This window comes from Dermacentor albipictus, chromosome 4 (assembly GCF_038994185.2).
Source record: "Dermacentor albipictus isolate Rhodes 1998 colony chromosome 4, USDA_Dalb.pri_finalv2, whole genome shotgun sequence".
In the NCBI taxonomy this organism is placed as follows: domain Eukaryota; kingdom Metazoa; phylum Arthropoda; class Arachnida; order Ixodida; family Ixodidae; genus Dermacentor; species Dermacentor albipictus.
Genome location: NC_091824.1, coordinates 65879194 through 65897434, shown reverse-complemented (window position 1 = coordinate 65897434; position 18241 = coordinate 65879194). Strand labels below are relative to the sequence as shown.

The following is an 18241-nucleotide window of genomic DNA, read 5'->3' as shown; positions in this document are numbered from 1 at the left end:
TTGGCATGCTTGATCTTGTAGAAACGTGCCACAGCGCGATGAGAAACGTGCCGCAAGTTTCAGGGGCGAGCGTGTTCCGTAACGTGTTTGATCACAATCAGCTATCAAATCCGTGCGCTCATTTTTTACACAGAAGCTATAAACCCTTACCCCCCAATGCATTTGCCTGTCCACGGACAAAAATAACCTCTTTAGTGAGATGATCCCGGGGGCAGTGCAATCGTAGGCGCAAATTGAAGCGAAAAGTGGGCATATCCTTTGGAATCACACGCACTGCATATACCACACAGGTTGTGTCGATAAAGAAACACAACCTATGTGGTATATGCAGTGCGTGTGGCTACATGTGCTCAAGCGAGTCGCTGGCATACGCTGGGGCAACCACCCGACGTCGATGCTACGGCTACATACAGCGTTGGTTACCAGTCGAGTCCTGTATCAGCTACCTCTGATGTCACCCTCAGGCAGCTAATACGAGAGCTTAGAAGCCATCCACAGAAAAGGTATCCGACTTTGCCTTGGAGTCCCTCAGCCAGCGCCAAATAAAAAAGTGCTCTCCGAAGCTGAGTCACGCCCTCTATGACTTCAGGCTTCCCAGGCTCTGATGATCCAGCTACTACGATTGAGTGAGTCTACGCCCGGTAGAGCCCTCTTACGACGTATAGGTAACAGGCCGCGCTCACATTTTTATGCAGCATTGAACACGCTTCGCGTATTAGGATTGCGCTGCTCGAGACCGAGGGAAAGGGTAGAACCACCCTGGACATTCGAGGACATCACGTGCAACTTAAGTGTACCACGATTGCAATCAAAGAGCTGCATTCAATCTGCAGAAGCCAAGTCATTAGTCCTAGAACACCTGCACACGACTTACCCGAATCACCTACAAGTATACACAGATGGCTCTGTCAAGGCAGACGAAGACCGCTGTGCAGCTGCATACTATATTCCCTCTCTAAGATATACGTGGTCTGGGCGTCTGGACTGTATAGCCTCGTCGACAGTTGTGGAAGGCGTAGCAGTAGCTTCTGCTCTGCGCAAATTAAAGACTTTGCCTCCGCAGAATGTGGTTGTCCTTACGGACTCAAAGGCCGCATTAAATGTATACCGTGGTTTGCCATCCCTCAAGTTCCCACGCAAATCACTAGCCATCGTGAAAGAACTCAACAACAAAGGCTTCACAGTAAAGTTTCAGTGGATTCCCTTCCACATTGGTATGTCAGGAAACGAAAAAGCTGATGCGCTTGCATACGCTGCGCTCTATCATCCTCCCAAAATCAAGGCTCCAAAGAGTAATCAAGTGCAAAAATCTGACATTCGAAATCACTTTGCGTCGCTTTGGGTTCCACCGCATATGCCCTGCGTAACCAAGAGATTGCACCGAGAGGAAGCCTCACTTCTATATCGAATAAGGACAGGATCTGCTAATACACCGGCCTGGTTATTTAAAACGGGGCGAATCAATTCTCTGAACTGTACGGCATGCAACGAGACAGGAGACATTGAGCACTTTTTGTGGTCCTGCCAGCAATTCCAAGATGAAAGAGACACTCTCCTGAAGAATTCGCAAAACAAGGACCTTCCGCATGCGCGCCTGCAACACCTTATATTTCCCGAGGGATCAGTGATGGCCCGCAAAGAAACTTCGTCTCCTCATCGAATTCTTAAGAGAGACTGGTTTGATGGACATATGATGAAACCCATCAGCGGTATTGTGCGAGACGCTCGGGCGGAGCAATTGCCGGCCTTGTTCGCCAGGCTAAACCCGCCTGTTGCTACAATTCACCACCACAACCACCAGCATTACCACCATCGATAAAGAAACGCATAAAACACGTCTCGTGTCAACATGTCGGATGATAGCGCGGTCGTTAACAATGGGAAGCATAGGATGATTGATAACGACATCCTCTTGTAACAAAGAGCGTGACGTCAATCCCTATATAAGAAGCAGCAATTAATAGACAGCTATACTAAGTAAGGGTAATATTTTTTTATCGGCCGTATACACTTGTAAATATTAATGGCAGTGTAATGCAGTATATGTTATGGGTGTCACTCCCCTTAGCACATTGTCTTACCCGTACGCGGGAAATACTTTGAGCGCCACTTCCTCACGACCCCCCGTGTAGCGTCTGCGACCGCAGGCGCAGCGTTTCAATAATAGCGTCGCAAGGCTCTGGCTGTCATGAGCGAAGAATAGGAGAACGCTCCCACTACCACGATGCTACAGCTCGGTATCATGATACCACGATACTACAATGCAGTATCAGCGGTATCGGTAGGGTCGGTTTGAGGGTCGGGGACTACCGGCCCTGAAACCCCGGCCGGCAATCAGGTGTTGACCGCCGTTACAGACTTCTTTCACCATTTGACGTTGCTGCTATTGCGCCTCACTGCGGCTTATGATAATCATTCGGCAGCATTTTCGAAACATATCTAAATAAAAGGTGTGCATTACGTACGAATTAACTTATTTTCCTGTGAGTTTCGGGGCACGCGGCGATTGTGTTCTGAATATATTTACATAAACGTTGCGCAGATGCCTAGGACGATTACGTAGGCTGTGTAGTAGGGCCTAGATGTAGCGCTTGCAGCCATGTGTGATCCAATAGCCATGTCTTCGGTAACCTAATGTGGGGTTTGATACCATGATATAATGCTTTGTAGCATAGAGAAAGAAAAAAAGTTAAGAGCGGCCACTCCCATACACCCCCAGCGGCCCAATCGAACCTAGCGCGCCTGGCGGTTGATGAGAGCAACTGGCCTGCACTTCCTGTTTCGGTTTCCCTGGCGCGAAATTTGGATTACCCCTCGTAACCGACGTTGGGCTGTCGTGGAAGCTTGTCATTTCAGACCACTTTTCGTCACCCAAATGGCAACGCTTTTATTTGTCCCTTTGATTTAGCGATTCACTCTTTTGTCTAGTTCAATATTTGGTGTGAATTGAGGTAGTGACGCAATTTTTATTTCGATTAAGTTGTAACAGATGGAGATAGAGGAAGTCATAATTCACTACGGCTTTATCCATCGCGCTTGTCTTCTGTGTTTTGGTACAAGCGCTCATATGTATCAAACAGACAGAGTTTCCGCAATGTTTTTATTCCAAGTCAAGCTAGGCTTCTTCTGGGTTCTGCCGTTGTCAAAGCACCACGACACACAGCAGCAGCTGCCGTAGCTTGGACCGCCGGACGGCATGGCATCAGCACGGTCTGAAAATATCAATAAGTGCACGCTTCATTAATTACCAAAAACATATGTACACGTCATAACTGTACCAGGAAACCGCTTTGAATGAATAGCGAACCGATGCAGAATATAAAACCACCGACACATCCTGACCTCTGACCCATATAACCTGGACTTACAAGGATAAATGTTAATACCCCGTATAGGGGTGTTCAAATGTTCCCAGGCCGCCATCTTATTTAATCCCATGGAGGGCATCGCGGCCTTGGAAATTTTCGACACCCCTGTACGTACTCAGTATAAGGAGTACATTGGTAGGCAAAATAGCAGTTCACATAAGCGTGATGAAGATACATTCGAAACGTCCAAACACGAGGCCTTTGTTCAAATGCGCGCCTCGCCACGCCTACGCGACAATACGTTGTGCAATGTCTTCGCCACGAAAACCTGATAAGGAACCGAAAATTACTAGAATGCGCAGTACTTCCCAACACGGCCGCCGCAATAAGTACATGCAATAATCATTGGTCGCTTTTCCCCACCGTTACTTTTCTGTATAAACAATCCGCACAGACGCATTCACCAGCGTCCGTCCGTGCGGAGCCGTAGATACACACCTCGCAAAGTACCAAACGCAATAAGCTATGCTCGCTGTTTATGTCACATGCCATTGTTTGCAAGCAATATCGTTAAAATATTCAGGAGCCCTTACTCTATAAGGGAAACGAGCAAGCAAAACTTGGCTACAGCGTGCCTAACATCCTGCTTTCTTTATTTAGGTAGCGCCCGTCCCCGGAAAGCCGTATTCAGTCTGAATCAGTGTGGCGTCTTTTATGTTCTTTCCAGCGTTCGTCAGCCTCTAGAACGGGCCAACGAAAAGACCGTCAACCGTGACGCGATCATTTAAACGCGGTTTAGGAATTCAATTTTCTCGAAACCGCAATTTTCCTGAAATGTGCAATTCATGATATTGACCTTAAGCGTTGTCCAGCAGATCATTTTTAATCCGCCAACACGAACTATTTCAATGGAACGCCGATACCGCGGTTATCGCAAACAGCGCTGGGCAAGAACGGTTTACCCTTGCAAACCGAGACGCAGCGTCTCGATGGCGTCTGACAAGCTGCGAGCCGCAGTGCAGTGCACAGCCGTGAACCGTTGCAAGTTAATGGCAGCTTCGCTTAGTTTGATTATTTTCACGGAACGCAACCAAGAAAGATTATGCCGTTCTCGGTGGGGATAGCAAGGAAGTACAGCTAGTACAGCCCTCTTGCTACGCTTTTCTTGAGGGGGCATGCTTTTCGCATTGTTCGCGTCTAGCCGCCTCATACAGAGCCGCAAACTGCTTTTTTTAGCGAACCTCGTCGCGCTCACAAGTCAATTACTCCAAGCTTCGCTTAAAAACATGACTCACCTTTCTCACACACAAGAACACCGCCGCAGCCGACGTTCACGAGACGTTCCCGCTGGCACGCCGCTGGTGTCGTTGATTTCTTCTCGATGGACGAATGGTGATTGGTCAGATTGGTGTTGATGGCAGTACGAATGAAGAACAAAAAGCACGGAAGGTGTCTTCGATAAATTCTGCTTTTATGTATCAGAAACACGCCAAATTTGGGTGTGTAATTATTATTTTGTAAAGCGATTGAGCAGAATTCATTACAACATTTTATTTTTTTTTGCGCCTGCGTCCCCTGGCGTTTGATGAGAGCAATAGTTCGTTACGTAGCCGTGACGTAGTTCCTGAGGCCAGATTTCGCGGAGTGTCCGCTCTTAGTCTTTTTCTTTCTCTAGGTTTGTAGTTAATATCAACATAGAGAAAGAAAAAGACTAAGAGCGGACACTCCGAGAAATCTGGCCTCAGGAACTACGTCACGGCTACGTAACGAACGAATGCTCTCATCAAACGCCAGGGGACGCAGGCGCAAAAAAAGAAAATGTTGTAATGAATTCTGCTCAATCGCTTTACAAAATAATAATTATACACCCAAATTTGGCGTGTTTCTGATACATAAGAACAGAATTTATCGAGAACACCTTCCGTGCTTTTTGTTCTTCATTCGTACTGCCATCAACACCAATCACCATTCGTCCATGGAGAAGAAATCAACGACACCAGCGGCGTGCCAGCGGGAACGTCTCGTGAACGTCGGCTGCGGCGCTGTTCTTGTGTGTGAGAAAGGTGAGTCACGTTTTTAAGCAAAGCTTGGAGTAATTGACTTGTGAGCGCGACGAGGTTCGCTAAAAAAAGCAGTTTGCGGCTCTATATGAGGCGGCGAGACGCGAACATTGCGAAAAGCATCCCCCCTCAAGAAACGCGTAGCAAGAGGGCTGTACTAGCTGTACTTCCTTGCTATCTCCACCGAGAACGGCATAATCTTTGTTGGTTGCGTTCCGTGAAAATAATCAAACGACGCGAAGCTGCCATTACCTTCCACCGGTTCACGGCTGTGCACTGCACTGCGACTCGCAGCTTGTCAGACGCCATCGAGACGCTGCGTCTAGGTTTGCGAGGGTAAACCGTTCTTGCCCAGCGCTGTTTGCGATAACCGCGGTATCGGCGTTCCATTGAACTAGTTCGTGTTGGCGGATTAAAAATGATCTGCTGGACAACGCTTAAGGTCGATATCATGAATTGCGCATTTCAGGAAAATTCCGGTTTCGAGAAAATTGAATTACTAAACCGCGTTTAAATGATCGCGTCACGGTTGACGGTCTTTTCGTTGGCCCGTTCTAGAGGCTGACGAACGCTGGAAAGAACATAAAAGACGCCACGCTGATTCAGTCCGAAAACGGCGTTCCGGGGACGGGCGCTACCTAAATAAACCAGGACGTTAGGCACGCTGTAGCGAAGTTTTGCTTGCTCGTTTCCTTTATAGAGTAAGGGCTCCTGAATATTTTAACGATATTGCTTGCAAACAATGGCATGTGACATAAACAGCGAGCATAGCTTATTGCGTTTGGTACTTTAGCGAGGTGTGTACCTAAGGCGCACGGACGGACGCTGGTCTATGCGTCCGTGCGGATTGTTTATACAGAAAAGTAACGGTGGAGAAAAGTCACCAGTGACTACTGCACGTACTTATTGCGGCGGCCGTGTTGGGAAGTACTGCGCATTCTAGTAATTTTCGGTTCCTTATCATTTTTTTGTGGCGAAGACATTGCACAACGTATTGTCGCGTAGGCGTGGCGTGGCGCGCATTTGAACAAAGGCCTCGTATTTGGACGTTTCGAATGTATCTTCATCACGCTTATGTGAACTGCTATTTTGCCTACCAATGTACTCCTTATACTGAGTACGTACAGGGGTGTCCAAAACTTCACAGGCCGCGATGCCCTCCATGGGATTAAATGGGAAAGCGGCCTGGGAACTTTTGAACACCCCTGTACGGGGTATCAACATTTATCCTTGTAAGTCCGGGTTATATGGGTCAGAGGTCAGGATGTGTCGGTGGTTTTATATTATGCATCGGTTCGCTATTCATTCAAAGCGGTTTCCTGGTACAGTTATGACGTGTGCATATGTTTTTGGTAAATAATGAAGCGCGCACTTATTGACATTTTCAGACCGTGCTGATGCCATGCCGTCCGGCGGTCCAAGCTACGGCAGCTACTGCAGTGTGTCGTGGTGCTTTGACAACGGCAGAACCCAGAAGAAGCCTATCTTGACTTGCAATAAAAACATTGCGGAAACTCTGTCTCTTTGATACATATGAGCGCTTGTACCAAAACACAAAAGACAAGCGCGATGGATAAAGCCGTAGTGAATTATGATTACCTCTATCTCCATCTGTTACAACTTAATCGAAATAAAAATTGCGTCACTACCTCAATTCACACCAAATATTGAACTAGGCAAAAGAGTGAATCGCTAAATCAAAGCGACAAATAAAAGCGTTGCCATTTGGGTGAGGAAAAGTGGTCTGAAATGACAAGCTTCCGCGACAGCCCAACGTCGGTTACGCGGGGTAATCCAAATTTCGCGCCAGCGGAACCGAAACAGGAAGTGCAGGCCAGTTGCTCTCATCAACCGCCAGGTGCGCTAGGTTCGATTGGGCCGCTGGGGGTGTATGGGAGTGGCCGCTCTTAACTTTTTTTTCTTTCTCTATGATATCAATGCAGGTCTTGCTTCTTCGCTTAAGTGGATTTCTCTCCATCCCACATAAAAAATTTGCTCCCTCAAAAAGACACAGTGGTGATCTTCACATGGAATTACGTAATTTTTTTCGCACTCGCTGTGGCTACGATCTCGGTGGCGCTATTTGTTAGGCTTTCGCTGGCTTCTGTGCAGCTGGAGGACAGCTAAATGGATTCAATCACGGTGCGGCGCAGCCGACTGTTAAAGAAACAAATGGGAATCTCCATGCTGCGCTTGAATGATACGCATGCGGTGGAATGTGTGTGTGTGTGGCTCGCTATATACATTCATGGTGCTGGCCTTATGTGTTTCTTGTTCCTGACACTGTCGCTTAAGACCGACCCACACGCGGCGTTTCTATTGGCGTCATCAGCGTTGTGTCGCTAGTCGTCGAGGCGGCTGTACCACTGTGGTACCGCGGTGGTATCGTAACATTTTGCGGCTTTCGCCGCTCTCTTGGGTTGATATATATTCGGGATCGGCCCAGAAGACTCGGTGGGGTGTTGAAAACGAGAAATTCGCAGGTGGTAGTTGCAGTCGGTGTGGGAAGGACAGGGGTAAGTAACCCTGTCCTGCCCTGGAGATGGCAGGGAGAGGCCTTCGTCCTGCAGTGGACATAAAATAGGCTGCTGCATGCTGATGATGATCATAAGAAAACTGTTGTACATTCAAAAAGACAATCGTGCCTAATTACCAAAGAAAGCTAGACGATTTAAACTTCAGTTGAAATTCACCTGATATGAATATCCACGTGAGGATAACGTCTTCTTGGGCGAGCTGGCGTTTACCTAACGTGATGCTTTTTAGCCTAAAAAACTAGAAAAAAAGAGAACGCAGTGAGCGGCAAAAGGAAAGGAAAAACGAGCGCTACATTTTAGTAGCGCTCGCCTTTCTTTTCCTTTCACCTCGCTGTTTTCGTTTTTATTCGAGTTTTTTGCACTAAAGACATCATGTGGAGCATTCACGGTTTGTTAGAGAATTATTTTTATGAATCACTACTGTTCCGCAGCGAACGGTAATGCTTTGACTACGTGTTGCAGAGAAATGCCCAGTGCAGCGCATGGTGTTTGTTGCTGTTCTGATACCTAGCGACTCTATAGATAATTGACGTCAAAGATATTCATTGATATTCAAAGATATTCATTATTCATACCCATACACACTGGCACATACTTAGGGGCATATATGCGTAAGCAAAGGGGTTGCTTGGACTATTTCGTGAGGCATCTTCGCTCACAGCCAATTCGTTAAGAGAGGTATCGTGAAAACTTGCCTCTCTAAAGCCCTTGACAGATCCTGCCATCTCTCAATTGACACTAGTTTTACTACTCATGCGGATCGCCTTAAGGCAGTCGGCTATCCCGCTCCACTGTTGGTGTCCGCAGCTGTGCCTATCCTCATAGATAGCAATGGGCGAAATAAGGTGACCAACCCAAGGAAGGAATGAGCAGCTCAGAAGCGCGACAATGACGCAATCATCGCCTACCGGCACAATGTGTCCCATCGCCCGAAGTCTATCAAAAAACAAGCTTTCACAGCTTTCGCGGAAGACCGGCTCTGACTGCGCGAAAGCCATTGTAGTGTAAAACATCGAAACCAGTTGGTGGAATGCAAACATGCCGTTCTTTACTGGGTCCCCCGGTCCTGCGGAGCTTGTGACGTCGTACAGGCAGGCAGACGACGTAATGACGAGAGCATGCGTGCAGCGTCAGAAATCGCCGAAACAGTGTTTAGGCTATTCATACAAGCACGTGTGGCTCTTCCTTTGCCTTCGAGAACGTCGGTGTGCTGCGCAATAGCCAAGACAAGCGCACTCGACTCATTCCTTTGTATATATTTCAATGTTTTCAATAATATAATTCAGTTAGAAGTCAGTGCTTCACCGTGTCTCTTTTTTGTCCCCCTTAATACCGTTGCACTGTACAGTCGCGAGCAAAAAGTATGGAGACCATGGCATGAGCAGAAAATTGAAATGCATTCATGCGCAGCTCCGCGGCCGCTTGGATTTGCTTTAGTACATTGTATTGGTCAATCAAGCGCACGTAGTCGTGCGTTCTTGCTTTCAACCGGAATGCCCATGCTGCGAAAAGAAAAATTGCGCCAACTTTGGTCCCGAAACTTTTGCTCGCGGCTGTACACACTGTAAGACACATACACGCACTGGCCCAGACACACGGGAACCTCACACAATGTTAGAGAGCACTACCTTTGCAATGAGCCCACATTTTTATGCTGCAACATTTTTGCGATAGGCCCGTGATAAAGGCCAGGTATCAGTTACAGAAAACTGTGTTGAACTCGTCAAGAATGCTTCGCATTAGAACGTATAAAAACTTTATGAACTTGTGAATCGCGTCATATTCGACTGTTACAATGACATTCTTACAGATAACCTTTTCGAAATTATTGTGGAACTCATCCTTGTAGATATCTACTAGACAATTGATATTTCCAGCGCGTTTTCTTTCTTTTTTGTTACCTAATTATGACGTCGCTAAGGCCACGTGAGCCACATTTCCCACACGCTGAGAGCGTTGACACATGGCGACCCAGCGCAAACTTAGCGTGAATGTCACTTTACCGGGATACCGAGCACAGCTATATTAACTTATCAGAGTGCCGTTATTCCAGCCTGTATAACGAAATATGGCTGTGTATTTCCGCAGAATTCATCTGTCCTACCCTTCTGCAGAGACTTGCACATTTCGAAGCAGCTTTCACTGAGCGAACCCATTTCTGCGCAACGCAGAAGTTTGCACAACCAATACATATATCATCGAATGGACTCATAAATTATAATTCAGCTTTCCAGCAACTGAAATTAGAACTATGGAGCGGTATAAACAAATCGCGCTCAATGAAATGTATGTTCAGCAGGAATCTATTAATTTTTTCTGCTCGAGCGTTCTTTCTTTCGAAGGCCACCTTCTTCGGTGCTTCCGCCGTGTCCAGGCGCGTTCGTCGGGGCCGGCCAGCACTGTCTAGTTGCGCTGCCGCCAGACGTGCATGAGAATCATGGATAAGAACACGGCGAAGGTGAGCGCCAAGAGCAGGATGGCGACCGGAGATGTCGAAGGGGTCACACCTCTCCAATCGGGCACAGGTTCCGCTTGCGGTTGCTGCGCTACGAGGCCCCCTGCGATAACAGGCAGGGTCGGCAGCATTCAAGCAACCCGTCGCTGTTTTCCTTAGCACCAATAACAACATGCTGTACGCCTGATCAAAATATCACCTAAAATGAAGCTTTAGCGTAGGGCCAAGTCCGATGCCACCTGTTTACGTGCACGTAAAACAACCGTTGGACGAGACAATACTTGGAAATATTTCAATGAAATGTGCGGCATTTGAGAGCGAAAGGTAAAATTCAGTGACTTGCAGCAAGGGAAATGTCATTTAGGACTGGGAAGCTTATAATGGAAATCGAAAAAAATAAAAAAAAAATTGTTAAGCCTAAAAAATATAAAAGGACAAAGTTTACGAAGTGGTAAATTTGCGCCATAAACACATATTGCAGTTCTGTGAACATTATCATCTCTTGTAGCAGCTCAAGCTGTCTAATTCGCTGTATACACTTTGCAGCTTACCTGAAACTTTTATAATCGCTACGAGAGTTTTGCAAAAGTCCTACTCGCAAATTAGTGCTATAGTTCAGAACAGTATGCGATACAAAGATTTTCTCTGCTTTAGATGTATTAAGTGCAGTGTACAAAATTGTGTCATCGTTTTTCACTGCTGGGTTGCGGAGTTGCAAACTTGATAGTTGCAATTCTCGAAATTTAGCGACTTTCAGAAATGTCTGTAAGAGAATGGACGTCCCAAATAAAAAAAAAGATTCCTTCCAGCAGTGACTATATATTTTACATCTTTCGTTTAAATGTATTCAACGCCATAAAATTCGGCGAAGTTATCGCCAGGAAATATTATTTCTACGTTTTAGCATAGATAAGAGCTCCCTAATTAAATAAAGCTTGCTCCTAATTTTATTCAACTGAAAGGCATGCGCGTAAGCACGGACAAAAATACGAATGAAATAGACCACACAAAACGTTGACCATAAACCACCAAGCACAATTGGTTCAGAGAACAATAAACCACAGCTTATTGGGGGTGTCTCTTTGGCGGGGTAACAGGCGAGCATATTTCCTTGACACGCATATACTGTTAAAACTGAACATCAACAAAACCAGCCTTAAACTTTCAGTTGCCCAGCTTATCTAACGATGCAGTTAACCATGATTACGGGATAGAGAATATTCTGCTGCCTCGAGTATCAGCTTGGAAAAAGCAATAAAATAAGCAGACCATTCTTATTGGTATCCGAAGGATTTGCGGCACCGGAGCACTTAGGCACAGATAAACGGAGAAATTAGAGTGCCATACGCACATACGAAACTGGGAGAATTCAGCATTGGGCTATAACACTTATAGGTGAATGATTCGTGCCATAACTTGCGACAAAACATTATTAAACAAAAGTAACACTTCTAATGCAGGTCTAGAGCAATACCACAGAGTTTGTGGAAAAAGGCGACGACAAAAAGCGCCTTCCATGAGCACCAGATAGAAGCAGGCCACTCTGATTTCACTACCAACCACTAGATGGGGCAGCGCGACCGTTCCTTGAAGTTTTTGATTTCTACTAGGCTGAAGCATAGTTATAGTGGCTACAATTTATAGCCACCGTCCGCCATAGCATGGTGGTGTAATACGTGGTCAAATGGCGCCACTATCGCAATGGTCCAAGTGCTCTGCCTGGAATCTCGAGTTTCCTCCGCTATGCGCCACATGCAGAAGATGTAATGTGGTCGTGTTCTGCCGCTCCGTCCTCTATGAAAGTATGTGGTTGTGGGTAATTAAAGGACGACTGTCAGAACATTTGCGACTGCTCATTTTTGGCGTAAATAACAGTCCTTTGCATTATAAACTGTAGAAAACGGGCTGGCAAGCCTCCAGGGCCCTAAGTCATTTATAAAATAGTTCGTGTTCCAGACTGGGCCGCGCAGAGAGTCGTAGCGAAGGAAAAGGCTGAACGAGCCGGAGCGAGGTCCCATGTCGCCATGTCGCCATGTCTTTCTATCAGGTGACCACCTTGTTCGTCATGACAGCAATACGCAGACAGCTTCGGGGAAGTGTAACGGAAACTGCTTCATGGAAAATTTATTAAAGGTAATATTTAGGGCTCTCTGATGCTAGCCTGCAGATTTTCTCGAGCTTCGAAGTGTAAAAGCCTTCAATTTACGCAAAAAAGAAGATAAGTCGGAAATATCACCTGGATACTACGATACTCTTCAATTAGACTGTTACGTCTGGGTTGTTTTAAAAGTGGTGGGGTCGTGATTGGTTTTGTGATAAAAGATCAAGTTCCACAATTCAAATCCTAACTTTGTAACAAAACATCATCTTCTGGCTAGTTCGGAGTGCCACTCTGAAAAAGTTACAAACTTTCGGGCTGACTTATCAATTGCATGTTGCAATGCAGCCCGACAACTCATATCGAGGGCAGTGGGCGGTGCCTTATGCAAGAATTTCTGCGGAGTGAGAGACCCAGTGGACGGTCCTCATATGCTCATGCCTGACTATTCAGGGTTTACATTGATCAGCTACAAGAACAAATTGTAGTGCGCCACTACAAAAAAAAGTCATCCTCTTATTTTCAGTGCCCTATAATCCCATATTATTGAAGGGAGGATCAGGATGTTCATTGAGGATTCCTTGTGATCATATGGTTTTATTAGACATGGTGCTTGTGAGCCATACTGTGTTTAATATTTTTTTAAATAGACAGAACAACGTCTATGAGAAATCCTCGACGTAGCTGCTTGAAGGTCAGAGCCTTAACGTCACTGCTTAAGGTCCACCACATAAACCACAAAGTGCAAATTGACAGCAACCAGTAAGTGGTTAGTGTGGCTTGTAGCCATCTACGAGAACCTACTCAGCGGCTGTCAGCAACGTGAAGGTTCCAGCATTATGGCGCGAAAATGCAAGCCAGAAGTCACACTTAAAAAGGAGCGTAAATTAACGGGAACAAGAATCACTTGAACTCGAACCAGTGCTCAGGGCCCTGTCTTGTGACCTTCTTTCTAGGCATTAATTTGTGTTCCTTTTTCATTCCTTTCTGCTTGTTTTTTCATTTCATGTACAAACAAGCAGTACTTCAGGCGCAAGCAGGATCGAAAAAGAAAGCGAAAAAGAATCTACACGTTTACTACATTCGTCTTGTTTGTGCCTGACCGGTCGGGAATCGCTCGTGTTGTTTCCATAAGCATAAGATATTGCCACGTTCGTACTGAAGTTCTTGCTATCGTACTACCTAGGAGGAGCTGTCGAATGCCACTCTGCACGCTCGCAGCAGCAAGCCTGAGCTTCTGCATTAGCATGAACCCGATAAAGTTGGTTCGAGTCGGCTTGTCGGGCCGGAAACCAGCCGTTGGTTTCATGTAAACGCTATCAAATCAGGCGAAGCGAGCGTCGAGTTGAATTTATTCAAGCAGCACGCAAGCAAGTGGGCTGATCCGACCAACCCGCTTGGTAAGATGCATGTAAAAGCGGTCGAGTCGGGCTCAGTCAGATCGACTTGGGGCTCGAACCACTCGCGCCGGGTTCACGTCAACAAAACTGTACAGTCACTCGCCTTGTCCTCCGTCGGCGGACGCCTCGCCGGAGTTGAATTCAATCCGCCAGACGTCTTCTCCAGCCTCCGGCGGCCCGGGATTTTCACCGCCCCTCCGAGGTTCCGCGTCATTTACGGGACCAAAATTATCGTCGGCGACGTTCGCCACGCTCTTGACCAGCAACGCCTGTTCGCTGTTCATCGTTATCTTCTTTTGATGATGATGATTACGAGTCCTTAATATATGGCACGTACCCTCACTGAGGCTTTCATTAGAGTGGTTGCCATCGCAAGTAATAACTATGGGATTGAACTGAACAATAAGAAAATGCAAGGAACAGTGTTTAAATGAGTACTAAGACTTGAGGGATGAATAATTATGCTTGAAGTAAATTTTAGAAAAATATGCATTGAAAAACACAGAATGATAGGCAGCGCTTTAGAGAAACATTAGGATAGATTTAGGAACCTCGCTCTATAGCTAGGTAATTATTCGATTGTACTGGGCTCAATGGGAGCAAGCTAACAGTCCTACACTAAAACCAATGACATGAAGACGACAGCCTAATGATGCTGGCTGCAGAGGTTCGCCACGAACCTCAAGTTTATTAAATATCAATTGTGCAAAAAATTACGGAAACTTCATGATTACCAATTAGCGAGAATAACAAATTTAAAAACTCTTAAAGAAGGAGACCTTACAGAGAACATAATCAGAACAGAATGAGCCAATTGGTGGTTGGATATATTGCGATAACACGATGAACACAAAAAGTAAAACTGAAGAACAGGTGTCATCATTAAATGCAGATGACAAATATAAAAGTTGTCGATGTAATAATAACTTGCGTACTATAATAAACAAGTTACGTGAATGCTTTATAAGGAAGAACAAATGTTCTATAAGAAACGAGCCGTGACCCCGCAAGGGGCAAGAAGGCCGACGAAACTCGCCTTAACAGATATCGATGTAAGATATACCAGCTCCTTCTGTTGTCCACTACGTTCCCCCGAAGCTGATGTTTGTATAATTACGTCTCATCCCATGTTCACGCCTGTATATTCTGGTTATTCACATTTAGCCTTAAAAGCGGAGGTGATAACTACCCAACTGTGGCTCAAGGGGTGCGCCCAAGTGTTGTCACGTACACATCTGAACACCGTTCAAAAACTGGTCCTATCGAAGCCTCCGCAGCCGTAAAACAGAAGGCTTTCTGGTTTCTTCCCTGCTGTGTCACTTGTGCTGCCGTCTCACTTGACTCCACACCCGGAGGTGTTCCGGGAGTGGGCGCACGGTCCCCGTGGCATTTCACCACCCTCTCACGTCATAGACCATGGCCTAGATTTTTGTTGTAGGACATGCAGACCAAACCAGACCCGCTGGCCGATATTTCATTCTCAATTAAACAACGGCACGCACGCCACCGCCCCCACCTGCCTCAGGACTCAATGTTCTTCGTCCATGGGAGTAGTACTCTTGCCACCTACTTGTTTTGATATATTTGAGACAGTTACTAACAGTTAATAACGCGAATATTGACACTTTGTAATAGTCTAAATAGTGCTTCAATAATATATTTTTTTGTAACCGATATCAAAATCCCCACTGCCGTTTCAAACCCTAGAACCTCTCTGTATTCAGTATAGAAGCTCAATGCAGAACTTGAATACATGGAAGTTGAAGGCCGTAAATCACAGCCATTGAACGTAACCTTAGGTGTCCGTTGTACTGCGGGGACCTGTGCTACTTTTGGTCTATCTACAGTAATGATAGTTTCTCTAGAAGGAACAACTGTGCGTCTTTTCACCGACAATTTTTATTGTACACCGAATTAGCAGGAATAGATAGCATGGAACATCAGCAGCGGCTCAGTGGCGCTCTTAGAGCTATTTAAAAGGGGTGTGACGGATAGAAAACGAAAATAAGTGAAGATAAAACCGATCTATGGCGCCTAACTAATAAGTCATACATTGGTTGAGCATATTCGAGACTATAATAAGGTTAACTATGCTAAAATGAATACTGACCTGGATGCGTTCTTTAGTGAAACCTTCTTGCCGTCCTTCCCAAGTCGTAGCATTGATGATTACTGGGTACTCTTTGGAAACGACATTTCAGCTTTAATTGTCAAATACGTTCCTCTAGTCGGCATACCGAATGATAAATCTAAGCCTTGGTCTAATAAATATATTCGTACTCTACGTAACAGAAAAAAAACAATGATACAAATGTGCTAAGAAATCGCGGTATACTAATTTATGGGCTCATTATAACAAGTGTTTAAAGAAGTACTGCGCTGAAGTAACCTCGGCTAAGCACAAGAACTATTTCCGCCACCTACCTTGATTGCTAGCTTCTGATCCTAGAAAGTTTTGGAGAATGATTGCTCCAGACAGCACTATCCATCACATATCTCTACAAAATGATGGCCAAATCGAGCTGTCAGATCAAAAGAGCGCATATGAATTAAATGGGTTCTTTTCATCTGTGTTTACTGCTGAAGATTATTCCAAGGTGCCCATTATTCCTGATCATGAATTTCGATACATGGAGCACATTCATATCACAATTCAAGGAATCGCATGCCTCATTACAAACCTTAAGGTATCTTCCTCTGCTGGTCCGGATAACATATGTTCTAAAATCTTGAAGAATACATTGTCTATCTCTAGTAAAATAATATATCACACTTTTACACAATCTTTATCAATAGAACATCTTCCACTTGATTGGAAAGTTGGAAAAGCAATTCCAGTGTTTAAAAGCGCTAACAGAAATATGGCGGAGAACTACCGCTCTATCTCGCTGACTTGCATATGTTGCAATTGCTTGAACATATTACTGCATGAAATATTTATGCCAACCTAGAGCTTAATAACTCCATTTTTTAATAATCAGTGTGGGTTCCGAAAATGTTTTTCGTGTGATACGTAGTTACTGGTACTCACCACTGACTTGCCCTTTACCATGGATAATAACCTTCAAACTGATTGCATCTTTCTTGACTACTCAAAAGCATTTGATCGCGTTGCTCACTGCCGCCTCATCACTGAGCTATCTTCTCTTAGACTAAACTCACTAACGCTATCTTGTCTTCGAAACTTTCTATCCTTTCGCAAGCAGCTCACAGTCATCAATAATTTAGCTTCTTTTCCTGATGTCACATCCGGTGTTCCGCGGGGCTTTTGCTTTTTTAAATTCATATTAATCACCTACCTTCTAACATTTCCTCTTGCATGAGACTATTTGCTGACGACTGCATCGTATACCTCATTATTGAAAGTCATGATGACGATTTGATCCTCGGACCTTAACCGAGTTTATGCCTGGTGTGATAACTGGCTAATGACGTTGAACTCGAATGAGTGCAAAACATTCTCCTTTACTCGTAAACGGTCACTTTCTAACTTCACGTATTCTATAAACAACATTTCATTGCCCCGTGCGGTGTCGTATAAGTACTTAGCTTGCATTTTACAACCGACCTTTCATGGAAATTGCATATCACCAACATATGTGCTAAAGCGTCACAAACGCTGGGTTACTTGCGTCGAAATTTGCGTCATTGCTCAGCTCGTACACGCACATTCACATACTTAACCTTCGCCCGCACACAGCTTGAATTTATTTCGTCCATCTGGTTGCCTCATCAAGAGTACTTAATTTCAACGCTGGAAGCCGTACAAAATATAGCCGCTCGATTCATTTCATGTAAGTATTACCGCCATTCCAGTATAACAAAAATTAAGCTGGGCATTCCACTCCAAGCGTTAAGTCCCCGTCATTCTGTTGCTATTTTATGCTTAATACCCAACTATATTTACAGTGTAACATCATCCCCACTGCCACTTGAAATGCCATTACGTACATCCAGGCGCCTTCATAATTACCTCAGCATCAAACGCATATTTGGTAAAACTAAAGCTTCCAATTCTTCGTCTTTGCCACAAGCCTTGGAACACTTTGGAACGATCGCACTTTGTAACGATCTTCCAGGTACCATTGTATCAATCACTAACCGCTAACTTTTCCGCAAGCGCTTGTATGCACATTTTACGAGCTAATACTGTATGATGCATTCTTTTGTTCTGTTTACGGTTACTTTTCTTTGTTCTTGTTCATCACGTATTTTGTTGTATAATCCCCCAGCAATCAATGCTCCGACCGGAGCCCGTGATGTACCTTTAGATAAAACAAAATATTCGACTTATTTACACAGTGAATTCTGCAGTCATGTTTAAATTTGACATGCTTGAACACTTTGGCGTAAATATCTCAAAGAACATAAGCTGGGCATGCC

General features: G+C 45.1%; 1 long non-coding RNA gene across 1 annotated transcript; it reads right to left on the bottom strand.

Moving 5' to 3' along the window:
- Positions 1-10103: 10103 nt before the first annotated feature.
- Positions 10104-14147, bottom strand: LOC135897620 (uncharacterized). The gene is made up of 2 exons (XR_010563102.1): positions 13962-14147; positions 10104-10463 (listed from the first exon to the last, which is right to left on the bottom strand). It is a non-coding gene; the product is annotated as an uncharacterized lncRNA (long non-coding RNA).
- Positions 14148-18241: the final 4094 nt, after the last annotated feature.